Below are 15,586 nucleotides of genomic sequence, written 5' to 3' on the forward strand. Positions count from 1 at the left end.
TCTCGTCGCGCTCGAACTTGTTTCGCGAGCCAAACAAATAGAAGTAGCTACCAGGTACGTTTAGAATTATTTACGAAATACCACGTCCGAGTGTCCGTATTGGAGTAATCTTCAAGATACGTAGCCTCGGTTCGTTTACAGGCTACCGAAATGTAATCGATGGATTTGATCCTTCTGTCGACGATTTCAGTTGTTTCGTTTCTCGATGTCTTATCGGGTAGCAAACTTATTTCGTAAAATTTGTTCAGCGTTGTTATTCGCGAAACACTTGGTCCAAGTGTTAATATTGAACGGCTGTAGTCTCCGAGTTGTTTGCAGCGGCCGCTGCAGTCGTAATCAACGAACTGTAATCCTTCGTTTTCAATCCTTCGTTACGATTTCAATCCTTCGTTATTCCATTTCTCTCTTGGCACGATGTTTCGTTGCACCGAATTTCATTTTAGTTCCAACCTGCACGCCTGGAAACCCCTAGAAACCGTGTGCATCGGTATTTACCCAACCGTCGCGTCCAGATGTTTGCGTCGGTTGTTTCCGTTCTCGGTGATAGTGTCGTCGATTCGTGATCAGCGAGTTCGATCCATTCGTCGATGATTTCGACCAATCGCGATTAAAGTTTCCCCCTTGGTAACGTGTTTCGTCCCATTGAATTTTCCTTCCCCATTCGACCCTCCCCGAGACACGCGCCGTGTGCGGAAATCACGTAGGGGCATTCGTTGAGCGTGTTCCACGAACACGCGTGGGCGTTCAACGCACGCGATGCACGGATTGTTCGTTTCATTTATTAGCCGAGGAAAATTTCATTAACGAACGAAACGTTAGAAAATCTGATCGAAGATGGAAAAATAACAGAGAATGAAAATGTGGAGTGCGGAATGATCGTATAAAGTAGTATCGGAATGTTCGAAAGTGCGCGTAGTCAAGTCGAACGAATTAACGAAATTTTAACGGAGATTCGTTAACAACGAGGACGAGGGAATCGATCGAAGAATGGTATCGCTTCGATACGCGACAGTGACACGATCCATTCATTTTAAAGGACGTTGAGAAATTCGAACAGCGATCGCACGGAAAACGTCCTTGTGAATGATATCGGGACAGTGGATAGTCGAATGACCGTTATCTTAAAGAATGGGAGCCAGTGATGGAATGAATTAGTCAAGTACTCGAACAGCTTATTAATCTGTATTCCGTTTGTAGTCGAACCCCGTATTCGATGGCTCTGCAATCACGGAACGCTTTTATTCGACTTCGTCCTCGAGCACGGAATACACGGATCTTTTGTAATACTCGTTGAATACCGAACGTATTAAAATTTCGTACTCGATGCTCGAATAAGCATAGAATGCTTTATTCGATTTCGATGTTCGGTACGTTTTTATCTAGGTACCAGATAACGCTTTATTCTCAGGTTACTAAATACTAAATAACATGAAATTCATTAATATTAGAGTATATATATATATATAAAATACGAAATACACTAATATTTGATTTATATATATTTTTATAAATATATATAAACACTATATATTATTTTTACATCTTTAAATGCAAGTTTACAACGCAATTATTCCTCTGTTAATCGGATATAGAATTCAAACACGTGTAACGAATTATGAATTATTTAAAAATTTAAGCTCCTTTATAATACACAATTTCTTCATGGAGAGTGCAAGATCGATCAATGTTCAATACCTTATTTCGACGTTTCGAAATTATTGTATTCTTTCTCCGCACACGTCTCGTTAAAATAAACGAGCAAAATAACACGGACGATTCTTTGTAAATAATGTTCGATGTTTGAATCGAACAATTGTTCGATGATCGATATATCTGTTTGCAAGTGTATTCGGTATTCGATGCATCGTCGAGTACACGTTACCGGAGACTTTAACGCTTCACAGCACTATCGAGTAGTAAATACAAACGAACCTCGATATTTGATCACCGGGAATGAAAAATATCGAATTATTCGTTGCTCGTTTCGAATATTCGATACGTGTACTCGGTATTTTAAGTGTATTTCGATTTCAGAATGGTTCGAAAACGATCGTACCTGTACGATAAAAAGGACCAAGCCACTAAACGTAATTAACGTAACGTTTTAACGAGTGCCGTCCCCCGATGCTTTATCGCTTTATCATTTGTAACTCACGATGAAATTAAAATTATAAGTCGCTAAAGTTGCTCGAATGCGCTCCACCGTGATTCGAGAGCAGAAATCATCGTGATTGGTCGGTGGTCCGGGTTATGGAGCTAATTACTCATCACACAACCTAATCTGAACCAAGCTTAATGCTACCATTAACGTGGCTTAACCCTTGATCGCGTGAATTTTTCGCTACGCGTTAACAGAATTTGTTGGATGGAAAATTAGACGAAAATGACGGGAAAATTAGTTTACAAATTGATTCTTACCGTTACTTATACGTATTTTCAATTTTGAGAATATCAGTCAAGTTACGTTTGTTCTCCAACGAAACTTACGAGGTATTTAGTCACTACTCTCAGTCTAGAAAACAATTCCACGAATAAAATAGAAAAGAAAAAATGTATATACATAATGTACAATATATGATAAAAGATGTGTTGTGGTATGGTTGTACTTTTTTTATGAAATAGCGATTGTTTCAACTTCTCTTGTAGAATGAAAGACTTGAAATATTCCTTTAGATTTATTTTGTATTTTTTCAAAGGACACAGGAAATCGAAAAAAAAAGGTACGATAGTATCCGGAACATGCGAATAGTTTTTGAATGGAGCAGTACATCTTTTGAGGGACGAAGATACTATAATCGCAACGTTGGGTTTAACTATTGCCTGTTTATTCTGTTTTCTTTTTTTAGAAAAAGTGCTAAGAATAAACTTAGATTGTGATAATTGTCCCGAAGTGAATCTTGCGACAAAGATTATTTTTAAGCGTACTACATCGTGTTATAGGAACAATCGAACACTTTAATTACACACAGGGACAGGAATATCCGAATAACTATAGCTACAGTACAAACTGAGAAGTCGCGGTTAATATTATTGGACCAGTATCTATTGTATAAGCACGCGGTTCTATCGATTCGAGCTTCGACTATGCACTTGTGCCCACTATTGCACGATGCACGCCAGTGAAACCTAAATCCTATTCGGACACAACAGTAATTCAAGACAAACGTACTCAAAATCTCGGAAGTGATTTGCGTATTGCTGTAATCGTGGAATAACTGGAATTGTAAAGTAATTATATAATAATTCTATCCCAATTTCATTTTGTTACAATTTTACAGTAATTGTACTATTAATTTATCGTAATCTTAGTTCAATCGTAACTTTATGGTAATTTTCACAAATTCCTTTGTGATTTTAATTTCATCATATAGCTATAGAAATTTTGTCATAATTTTGTCACAATCTCCATTTTCATACAATTTTGCAGTGATCTTATAGTAACCGTAGTGTAAGTTACTTTATTTTTATCGTAATTTTATATTAACTCTATACCACTTTCACTGGAATTTTTACTTTGCGATTTTACGGTAATTTTAACCATTTTCTCTGAATATTATTTTTATCATAATTTCACTATGAAATTCATTATACGACAATTTCATTATAATTTCTGTATTAATATGCTCCGGTCAATGTACTCATTTTACTGATAATTGTATTTCAATGATACAATGATGATGTTCCAATATTAATTGCACATTCGTTGCGTTTTTGAACTTCCAAATATTCTCCCAATAATTTAAATTATTTACTATATTAAATTTAACTATAATTGCTTCGCCGGTATTTACTATACTTTTACCACGATTATTCCAAATTACATTATAATTTCTCCCAAGGGTTTATAAATCGTCTTAATATTAATATTAATATTCTATTCTAGAAAAATATTAGTAAATATCAAACCATCGTCGTTCTTTCTATTCGCATGAAATTATAATTTTATAAAAATAGCTACTTAGAAGGTCATCCAAAGATCATCGTATCATATATAACTGAATTCTTTTTGTCGACTATAACACACGTTGATGACAGTGTGCCATCTGCTTAAGAAAAATGTTAATGACTTCGACGTATCGATAAATGTGACCTTAAGGGAAAAATATTCTTCATTGTGTCACCTGCACCCTCGAGATATATTTTTCTATACGTATTTTGCGTCAGCGGAAACAACATATTAGATATTTCTAATAATTAGGTAACTCAACCTGTAGATGGTCCACCGTAGACTTGCTTACAAAAAGATTCGTTTCAATAGAAAAATAATTACAAGCAATAGTAATGTGTTAATTAAATATTTGTTTAGATAGATCTCGAAAGTCTCTAGTTCCAAAGAAAACACAACCAGTCGCACAAAAATAAAAAAGTGTCGTTTAATAAAACGCAAATTTGACAAAGCTCTAACTATGATCAATTACGAATGAGGTCTTGTTCTGCAACGAACAAATTTGTTTAAACAAGAAACTACCTACGAGTAACAAACGATACAATGGTTTGTTCGGACGGTACTCGAAGACTTTCGTCACAAAGGAAACACATCCCAAGATAGAAAAGTGTCGCTTAACAAGCGCAAATCACATAATGTCACAACATGGGCTAGCGATGTTTCGCGAACGTCTTCAATTATAGGTGTAATAACATGGAACACCGGTTAAACCGCATTCGACGGTGGGATGGACGAACGGTTTAGAGACCAGACGAGAAAGTGCACGCGATTGCCTTGATTGAAGAGTGCTTCTTCCTGAATGAACATCCGTCGTTCTTCGCGTTTCAGTTTCATGAAACGCCCAACGCTTTCAGAGCACGCCTCTTAAAGAGACTGTTTTAGAGATCTCCAAATGGTCCCGTCAGTGAAGATTCTAATGGATTTCACGATTTTGTCTAAATACTTGGATCAGAAACTTCGGTCGATCGATCATCGTCTCGAAGATTCCAAAGGGTTTCACGATTTTATCTGAATACTTGGATCGCAAATTTTAATCGATCGACCATCGTCGTGAAGATTCCAAAGGATTTCACGATTTTGTCTAAATACTTGGATCACAAATTTCAATCGATCGACCATCGTCCATTTTTATTTATTCGTCACTAGGAAAGTTACTCGTAGAGGAGAGATAAGGGTTCGGAGAGACGAAATCTAGCAAAGGGGCTGTTTCTAAACTTAATCTCGATATAGATAATTATTAAGTACTACCTTCGCTGGGAAAGCCAACGATGTTCAACTCACTTATTTAGTTAATTCACACATAGTCTTCGCCGTGCAGTGTCCCGCGTAACTGGGACAAGCTGTATGTTTAAAACGGTAACAGATGTATGTATATATACGTTGCATCCGTTATCTCTTTTAACATCAGTATCTCGTGTCTGCTAATATTATAAAATAGAACAACACTGGCAAGACGGTACACGTCCAAATATAAATATCGATACAACGAAATAATTGAGCAAACTTGTAATTAAAATAACTTCTAACTAAATAATTTTGAAGTATAACGTTATCATACTTCTTTATACGTAGTCAAAGAACTGCACCCATTGGAATAATCTAAAGTTTGGGCTTCCGATTGAACAGAAAGTGCAATTGCAGTATTCAGATATACCGATGCACAAAAGTGCATAATCATAGCACGACATATACAATGTCTGTGGCCATTTGATGCCGTTTTACGACATTTTCTCCTAACTCTAACGTATAGTACGATTACGTAATTATACATTGTTTGTTATATTTAAAAAATAAATCGATAACTTAGTCCTAACGAACATAATTGATTTAATAATGTCGGCAAGAGGAACATCGACGATACGAATATAGAACAAAACAAAATGAGTAGTATAAACGTTAACTTGCGTAAAACGAGTAGTCGTACGTAATAAACGTAAATGGTAATAAAATTCAACCAGATCGTTGCGATCGTTCTGAAACTTTAATATAGCGAAACGGCTAAATTCTTATTAAAAACTATGTACAATGTTGCGTTAAAGGTTAAATATCGTCTTCTTGCTCTACGAGGATGGTAATTAATTAGAACTATTTGATGAAAAAATAGATTAAATTCTTTTTCTTTTTCTAAATTCTCTTCTTCTCCAATCTACCTCGCCACGTGAATTCGTACTTTTCGATGTTCGTTCACAGTATCTCGCAAATTGCATCTGCACATTTTTCAATCGGAACCCTATGTTTTCGTTCACATAAACCGAAACCCTTCATCGTGCATCAGATTAGCCTTAAAAAGTATATTTTACTTTGGCTTTCAAACGAAAGCCCAGATAACACCGCTAGAGTGCTGTTTGCACAAACCTGTTCCTACAGGTTCATTAAGCAAATGACTCTGTTACATAGGAGTCAATCACGACACGCGAATCGCGACTATAGCAAGGGTTGATGGACAAGCTTCGCTGCGAGGAACTCACTGGCAATCTAGGCCGAAACAGCTTTTTGTGAAAAGCGTTCGTTTCTTTAATAACTTTTTTTCCAAGTAATCTCGGTAGAAGTAAATCTAATCCATCGTTGGCACATTGAACGACGTGAAGCTCACCAGTTACCAGCATGGGACATTCTATTCGGGTCGTTACTGAAAACTTTAACCTTACAACGTTTCCTTGAACCTTGGCAGCTACGGTTAGTTCTATCAAGAAACTGTTGAATTTTCATTATCGAAATTCCTGGGAATCTGAAACGTTATATCGCTCTCAAAAATTTCCAAATAGAAAACTTCGAATATATAAAATTAATAGAATTAATTAATTCGAATGGATAAATCGAATTCATTTTCATATTTCAAAATCTCTTACTTGGAATTTGGACCTATCGGTACATTCGTTTTACGATCTTCGTTCAATCTAGTCGTATATTAAATTAAATTTCGCTTAAAATTAATATTTCACGAGATATTTCACATTTCATTTCACTAAAGTACTTTACCCAAACGCATCATCGAATGCACTGTCACTTAATCTTAATCGTTTCCCGATGCATTTTCCTATCGTCTTCGTAATATCGTTCGGGAATTCGTTGATCGCATTCGGTTTTAGTTTCTTTTTTTATCTCGTGCGCTGAGAAAAATTCCTATAAATACACCGGAACCTTCGCGAACCATTACAGGAAATCAAGTGTGTTCGACCATTTCCTTGGGTTGACTAGCTCGCTGGTGGTTGTATAATTGATACACAATTCACGTAATACCAGCGATTATTTGGACGACCGCGAGAGAGAAAACGCACGGGTCCAAACGGACCCGTGATTTGAGCTCGCTTGGAAAAATACCTGGAATAAAAATTCCATTATTTCATCTTACCTTTCTTAATTCGTAACGGTAAATTAATTCCTTAGGAAAGTTGTACCGTCGAACGTTTCCCATTGGGTCCGAGAAGACCCATACGCGGCACGGTAAGAGTTAATACAGAGTACGTCTGAATAAATTCACCCTAAATAATTATCCTCGAGCGCGAAACGCAAACTGCACGTCCGTGAAAGTACATTTTACGCCGAGAGTTAATATTATATCGTACACGATAATGGTCGCCTCGGGGGAAATGCGTTTAATCTCGGCTCTGGATTCTGGAGTGGCTCGCTTTAGCGGCGCTGACATTGATTCTTCAACCAATTATAAATTAAATCCGACCGGCCGACAGCCAGCTCCTCGCGATAGATATAATTGCTGAAGGAAACCGTGACAACGGTTCAAATAGTATCAAGTACCCTCGCCTAACCACCGTCATCCCCATTCTCGTCCCTCGAGGGCGCAAGGAAGGAAAGTGGTTGCTAAAATAAAATTTTCTCGGAGATTTTCACCTTCAATTGTACCTCCGAAAATGTAGTTCCCGGTGCTTAGAACTGTTCTCCGTGTATTTTACGTACGAAAAGGTACTGCGCGAAATACGATCGTAATTAAAATCTCGAAGCTCCCGAAAGAATTCTCTTTTACTTTGATCGAAGTTCAGACTCGTGGTTCGCGGTCACGAAAAAGTAAAGAAAGTTCGGCGAAAGATTCCGGTAACGCGCCTAATAATCCAGTGTGCGAATCCTATTTACAGTCTTACGTCTAAAGTTAAAAGTTATAATTATAATGTACCTGGAAACATTTTCAAGATGTCTCGTTCGATAAGGGTCGTTGGTTTGGTCCGTGATTACGCGATCACGCGATAACATTTAATTGGTTTGCTTCTACCGATAACGTTACCTGTGTTTAGACACTTTCTTTCGTTTTGTTAACTCGATTTGAGTAACCGTTACTCGTCGATAATATTCTATATATTTGTTGTCTCACATTTGACAAGACATCGTACTGTTTCTAGTTCGACAAAAAATTTCTCCCATTGTTATCAACATTTTCTTAATATACTTTCGTCCCAAAATTCGAATTACATGTTTGAATAGTTCTTGAAATTTATCTATGTTCGCCATTCATCTAGAGAAGAAAATGATCGATGGATATATTTGAATACGTTTTACGTTATATAGAAAATTATCTCGCAACTAATAGCGGAATGTAATGTTGATTAATTATCAAGGCATTTCGAGTATATTACAGTCTCGAAACTTAACTTTGAAATTTCAAGCGTGTTATTTAATGTTCAAGCTTTTGCCGGAACAATATTTTACTTAAAACTATTCTATTCTCCATGAAGTTTGTCTACGTTCGTTGGTGATAATTATTGTTGTCGTGACAATTTTCTTGTACAAATTAGAAGACAGTGTACGAGTCCTAACAGAGAATGATTTCATAGGTGTCTAAAGAAAAGACACGGTCAGAATCTGCTTCGAAATCCAACCTCAAAGCCATTGTACGAAGCAAAATAAAAAGCGGAGCAAAACAAAATCGAATATAAGAAGTAGAAAAAGTAAGAAGTGCTGATGGTTAAAAGACCTAGGGACGCGTTTTAATGCAGAGTCGGTCGGAAGAACGCGTATTTCTGGAGGAAAAGAATTGCAATAGTAAGAGGATATATAAGAAAGCGAAGCGTGGAATTAGTGCCAAGGAAGAACGGTTATTGAAGCTTAAAAATACTCACCGTGCTGATTCCCGGTCTAAAATTAGTTTACAATTATCGACGTTAATCTTGCAGAACGGAATTTTGGAATTTTACTCAAACTCCGTTTATCTTAAATCACTTGTTCCTTACGTTCGACACGTATTCCACATAAATAGTTTCTTCGCGAAGGAAAAATATTCTTTCATAAAAAATGACTCGATACATAGTGGAACTCTTTGCGAATACATCAATATTGTTTATATCGTGCTGGAAATAGATTATATATTTCGTTCTACCCCATCGACGAATTTTCGAACATTTTTAAACGTTTTTATTCTGTGATCGGTAAGAACGATTAACTTGACTGTTCGATAACTTTTATTTCGAACACGTGCTAATATCGATCATTTATATAGTAGATTATATGTAAGAAATTGTTGGCCGATCAACAAATATGTATACCTAAAATCGAATCGATGCACGTATATGTAAATATTGGCCATTCATCAAACTTCGCACGTTGTTCGGTTTTCGTTACATTCGTGAAGATTTTCTTCCAACGAACATTCCATTTCTTATGATGTTCATTTACGATGTTCGTTGCTATTATTATTAACACTGTGGAAGCGTGAAAATATTCGTGTTATGAAAGTGCTACGAACAGATACGAGGCTCAACGCGTAAATCCTATTGAAGATATCCCTATTGATTTTACACACTTCCTTGGTGCATATGTGTATATACATTTTACACACGCACACACACATTACATATATATCTTTTATATATATATACAAGTCACTCGTGCTATTCATCGATACGAAAGACGCCGAGCGTCACGAGGCACGCGCACAACTTTTCCTCACTTCTGAGCATCTCTCCGTCGTTGAGTTCTCCAATTATCACGAATTCGTAAGTCAAACATAATTACCGTGTCTCGTGAATTCGAGGCACTTTCGAAACGCTACTTCTTCTCCTGCGTTTGCTGCCCAGGGATCCTATTATGAGCAGTTGGACGTTAAATCGAGCATTTTCTCTGCGCTGTCGTTGCTTTATATATCATTGAATGGAAAATACGACTCACCGTGTCGATCACGATACGTTCTACGGTAAGAAACGGTACGAAGAAGATTCGAACAATTCTCAATACTGTGAATAAGGTGTTTCCATATGGTCTCTGTGTAAATAACGTTAGGGTGGTTGAATAACTATTAATAGTTTTAACGTTATATGTTAAATATAAATTAACGGTAATAATTTCATTCTAAACGTGTCGTGTAGGTTTAAAACTCGATATAACTCATCTGAGCGTACTTTGTTCTTCTTTTCCTTTTTTTACGACTAACGTGGAACGTAATTGTCGATTTAAAATTAACATTCTCGAAAACCGAGCCACGTGAGAAAATATTTTCTCGTGGGTTTTTTATTCATTTATGCGTGAGAAATTAACTCTTTTACAGTTGGATCCTGTACGTTCAAACAGGACGATTCCTCTCTCTGCGATTTCCTGCTTAAATTCCCTTTAGGTGCACTGAACTCGTTCAGCTCTCGCTTTTAACGCTACCCCCGCGACGCACTAACCACCCCTAAGAACACTTACTCCCCAAACATGGCGAAATTCACTCGCAGCTGCTCTAACACTTGCATTTCGGGAGTCATTATTTCTTCAACGTATCGTCCACACTTGAAACTCGAATAACTCTCGCTCTTGTACGTGCTATACCGTGCGGAGTTATAAATCCTAAGAGAAAAGTTCAGGCGATTCTCGATTCACTGCGTGGATGATAATGTTGGCGTTCTTTAGAGTGAAATGTTCACACGATTGAACATTTATTATCGTAGAATCACCGCGTCTATTCGAAGTTAAAAGTAAATTTTTACTTTCGAAAGTACTCGATACAATTAAAGGATCGTCCATTTTAACAGTGCGCGCTAATGATAATACGTTTACGACGCTGGTGCTCTGTACAATAAATTGAATCTAGAAAGCAAAGCATCGAATAAAACACGATACACGGGGATAAAAGTACGTTCACTGTTCGATAGCGGATCACTGTTATGTGTCGTTGATAACCTAGTGTAACTTACACAACAAACAACAAGTACTGTAAAAGTTATCGTATATATAAATTACTCGGTGTTTCTTTCATCCGATGTTTGTTTTTTGTCTGTAAATTGTCAAAAAGTGATCTTAAAAATGGCGCGGTGATGAATGCATTGCGTAAATGATATTAATTTCACGAATATACTGCACGATGTTTATATTCGGCGAGTATGGTTGCGAAAATGGTATAAAAAGAAACTTAGTTTCAATATTTTCCAATTAATTTAACCGAAAGTAAATTTCTCGTTGTCGTACCAGTATCAACGAAAACACGTTTCCAGGAAGGTCGTTAACACAGAATCTCGTTTCGAGGTAATCGATCTGAGGGAAAAAGTGTCACAATAACGAGTTGTATACATGTTACGGTCAAAGAGACGATATTATTAAGAAATCGATGCAATTGTTCCGGAACTTTAGATACGCGTCGCGATCGTGACGAAAAACTATCATTACGACTAAGTGGTTTGCCGATCCCCGAAGGGTTGAGCGACACGTGAAACCCTGGAAACATGACACCCTTTCACACCCACGCGTCTGTAACACGACGCAGTAGCCAGGAGGTATACACTTCATCGCCATTAAAATTTGCAACGCGTTCACTGGCGCGTAGAAGATACGTTTATCTCGGCAAGATGTTGCACACGGTGCAACGCAATATTGCGTTACTTCCTTAGAATATTTAACCTTTCGATTCTATCTTTGCTGGATGAAATTGCCATTAGTTGAGCGCAGAAATTCTCTCTCTCTCTCTCCAGAGAGAGAAATTGCCAAGAACGTGGAAAATATTTTCATTAAATAGTAGCAGAGTAAATTGTCCTCCAACGGTATTATATATTACCGGTAATAAATTATTTACAATTAGCAAACGCGAATCCTTTACTTTTCGTTCTGATTGAGCGACGATTATAGAGAAACGTAACGAAATTAATAGAAATATTCATCGTCTATGAAAATGAGAATGCGAAATATCGGTATATAATGTTTCCTAAATACATTCATCGATCTACCGTCAAATGAAAATTATTATCATCGTATTGATGAAATTTGTTACGAAATTTCTATTAAATGTCTCTGTTATCTTTAAACGAAATGATAAACAATTCCAGCCGAGAAAGAAAATGAAAACGTTCCTCTTTTTGATCGAAATAACAGATTCCGTTCACTTGGAACGTGAACGAACGTGGATCGCTTTTGTGTACGATCGAAATAAGCGCGACACGTTCCAGTAAGTAAGTAACAATCAATTATTTTTATCGCTCCGGTTTGTGAACTTCAACGAGACTGGAAGTGTCCCGGTAGTGACGTGCAATTCAAGTTGTTGTCGAAGGACACGCGTTAAGTCGCCGCAACGCCCACGCATCTTCCTCATTTTCTACGATGGCCAGCTTGTTATTGATTTTGCATATTCGAGTGCTGATTAGATCGTTGTTTCTTCTTGGTCAACAAGACCATCCCCCTGCAAGCGTACCGAGCATAGACGCGTGTTACTCGTTAAAAATCCGAGTGTATTGAAATATCACCTTTACAAGCGAAAACTGCATTTAAGAGTCACTCGTCTGGCTATCTTATTGAACGGATATTTTCAATGGACCTTCAAAAGCGACAGAAAGTTCCCTAATAAAAGTAACACGAATATACAACTTCGTTCGAGTTTCTCCATCGGTTGCATTGGTTAAGATAGGCTGTGAGAAAAATGTTCGTGACGTTTACTTAATTCTACTTGTATATCGCAATATCAGTGGACACGTTTCCTTCGTATCAAGGAAATGTATGCGAAGAGGAGTTTAATTCGAACGTTTTACGCATAAGTTGTGGCATGAATTTGATTAATGTATGTATTACACTAAATGGTACACATTTATACTTTCGCATATCGAGGTGTACCATTTAATTTTGGTCGTTCTTTCTCCAAAATACATTACCTAATTAAATGCTAAATGACAAGGTCAACTGTCATCCGTGCAATTTATTCGTTTCACGTGTTGACTCTCACGGAAAATTTCTACTTCAGGCTTTCAAGAATTTCTATACCACGATTCCAAGCGTCCATACACCACGAAATTCGTAATTAAGCAAATTAAGAGAAATCAGCGGGTACGTATCTCACTGAGATTAGTTTTAAAAGCAGTTTCCGGTTCTACCTTGCCTTTAGGCAACTAGACAATCGCTCTGCTATGATAATTATACGCTTTCCTGATATACACAGTGGAAACGTTATAATAATAATAATAATAATAATAATTAAACAGAAACGACCTTACAAGTATAATGTTCCCAAACATTTCGACCAATTTATTTCGGTCTTCCTTGGAAATTAAGTATAATATTAATTTTGAATCCTCGTTCGCGTTGTTACAGCAAGATGAACTTATCCCGTTTATTTATTTCTATCTCGTTTTCTATTTCTTTTCAATATCGTACGGTAACTTTATTTTACACGCAACCATTGTAACGTGTTTACTTTATAAGTGAATTCCTTTTTATGATTTTATAAACTGCATTTTAAATTAACGTTATATATCACTGGCTAATGTGGATTAAAATAAATTGATCCAAGTGTTCGGTAATAAAATGATTGGACGGAGCATTTATTATTATTATTATTATCATTATTATCAACACTGATTCTAGAGGATGGACGACATTTTAACGCCCGCCATTGTGATTCTTTTACGCCAACAACGGAACCACGCTCGAAACAGAACACGATGGAATAAAATAAAATAAAAACCACGCAACCATTCGCTCGTTTATTTTCGAGAATATCTGTCACTGTGGTGAATGCAGGGAAGTATTATATGGGTGGGTGACGCGTGTTTGACGTCAATTTATCGTTCGCGCGACGATAACGATTATTTCGTCGGTCAGCGAATAGTTATGCTTCGTGGTTGTGTTATCGAACTTTATTTAAGGCAATATCGGATTACGAGCAAACAGTGGAGAACAGACTGGAGCAAGTATAAAATCGTGAACCGTGAACTATGATGTAATACCGCTCTTCTTTTTCGATTTTACGTTTTACGATATTAAAGATGCACCACCTAATATCACCGCATTGAATGGCTTTCCCAGTGCTTCATTCAAGAGACTTTTTTCTCGATTGTTCAAATTCATACGATTGAAAAGATCACGCGACAATAGACGATTTTATTGCAATGATCGTCGTTTTTACAAAAAACGTGAAGGTGACCTTTATTGTTTCGTATCTTGAAGGCCTTTTGTCAAAAATTAAGGAACAAAATGCGGGAATGCAATGATCGAGAAAAATGGATAAAACAGATTTGGAAAATAAAAAATAAAATTAAGTACATACATTGTACGCTGTTCCGTCGTAACCGTACTTTCTCTTTGATTTTATTACCGCACGTACTAATTCCGATAAACTGTACAATTTCTATATATCCATTTATTACCGATCTTAATTATAGTTATTGATTCAAATACCATTCTACTCGGGTCAGGTTTCAAAACAACGCTAGCTGCACCTTTTCACATTCACACACATACATTGTCGTTGACGATATACGAACCGATAAAAATCGATCGAGTGATAAAGTCGTTATTATTACTACAATCACGTGGTAACTTTTTCGTCGTAGGTCAGGATGGTAACGATCATTTGTTACTCGCGATGAAACTAACCTAATCGTTTCTTTTTACATTATAAAACATAAAAAGATTTCTATCCGTCGATCGATGAACAAAGATAATTGAATTATTCGAACTCCTCGAGTAAGACAAGAAGATAGATTTCCCTGGTATTCGTTTTATCAAGATTTAATCTGGAACTTCGCGCGCCACCATAACGAAAGAATCACCGAGCGAAGTAGTAAAACCTTATCAACGTCAGACCCGACGTACGCAGATGCGACAGGTTGACGAGCGTCCTCCGCACCCAACAATTTCTCTTCCACGTTTCCCTTTATTTGCCGTACTTTATCGGCGCTTTAAAAAAAAAAAAAAATCCGATTTCCCTTGATCGCCTCATAATATCGCGCGAGTTCTTTCATGCAACGTCATTGTGAACGCTGACGCAACCGAGGTGATACGTACAACTCGATATTAACTCCATTAACCCTGAGCACACCGTAAAACTTTTCATGGTTTTTCACATTGAACGTCATTGGATTACGGTTAACGGCTCGATTCAATGCGAGGGTTGAACGAAATTGATTTTACAGAAATAAATTCTCACGTTCGAGACATTCTCATGCAAACGTATCCGTTTCTCTATACGATCGAATATGTTAACGAATTGCGTAAAATATAATTATATTTATATTATATCAACTACGCGGGGACATTTTTTATTTTTAATAACGATCAAACGGAACCGCTCGACGATTTCTCGACGTAATATCTCCGTTCGAATTCGCTCGAGACGCGAGTCACTTAACGCTAATCAATTACAGCCGTACCTTATTTTCACCTTTCGCGTAGGAAGAGTTGCGTTTCACCACTCCCTTCGAAGACTCGTCATTTTACGATCGCATCGTCGGGATCGTG

The 15,586-nt window shown here is 37.0% G+C and overlaps 1 protein-coding gene and 1 long non-coding RNA gene across 5 annotated transcripts in view; one reads left to right on the forward strand and one right to left on the reverse strand.

The window, feature by feature from the left end:
• Syt1 (synaptotagmin 1) overlaps nt 1-15,586 on the forward strand; it is a 52,676-nt gene that overhangs the window by 17,258 nt on the left and 19,832 nt on the right. Inside the window, exon 1 of one of the 4 annotated variants that reach the window (XM_076325805.1) lies at nt 3,085-3,228. The exons of the other annotated variants lie outside the window; for them this stretch is intronic. The gene's annotated coding sequence lies outside the window, so the exon portion shown is untranslated. Of the gene's footprint in view, nt 1-3,084; nt 3,229-15,586 lie in introns of those variants that run through there. 4 annotated transcript variants of the gene reach the window in all.
• LOC143154049 (uncharacterized) lies at nt 6,001-9,266 on the reverse strand. Its single transcript, XR_012993967.1, has 4 exons — nt 9,016-9,266; nt 8,076-8,411; nt 6,796-7,267; nt 6,001-6,674 (listed from the first exon to the last, which is right to left on the reverse strand). It is a non-coding gene; the product is annotated as an uncharacterized LOC143154049 (long non-coding RNA).

This window comes from Ptiloglossa arizonensis, chromosome 13 (assembly GCF_051014685.1).
Source record: "Ptiloglossa arizonensis isolate GNS036 chromosome 13, iyPtiAriz1_principal, whole genome shotgun sequence".
Lineage (NCBI taxonomy): Eukaryota > Metazoa > Arthropoda > Insecta > Hymenoptera > Colletidae > Ptiloglossa > Ptiloglossa arizonensis.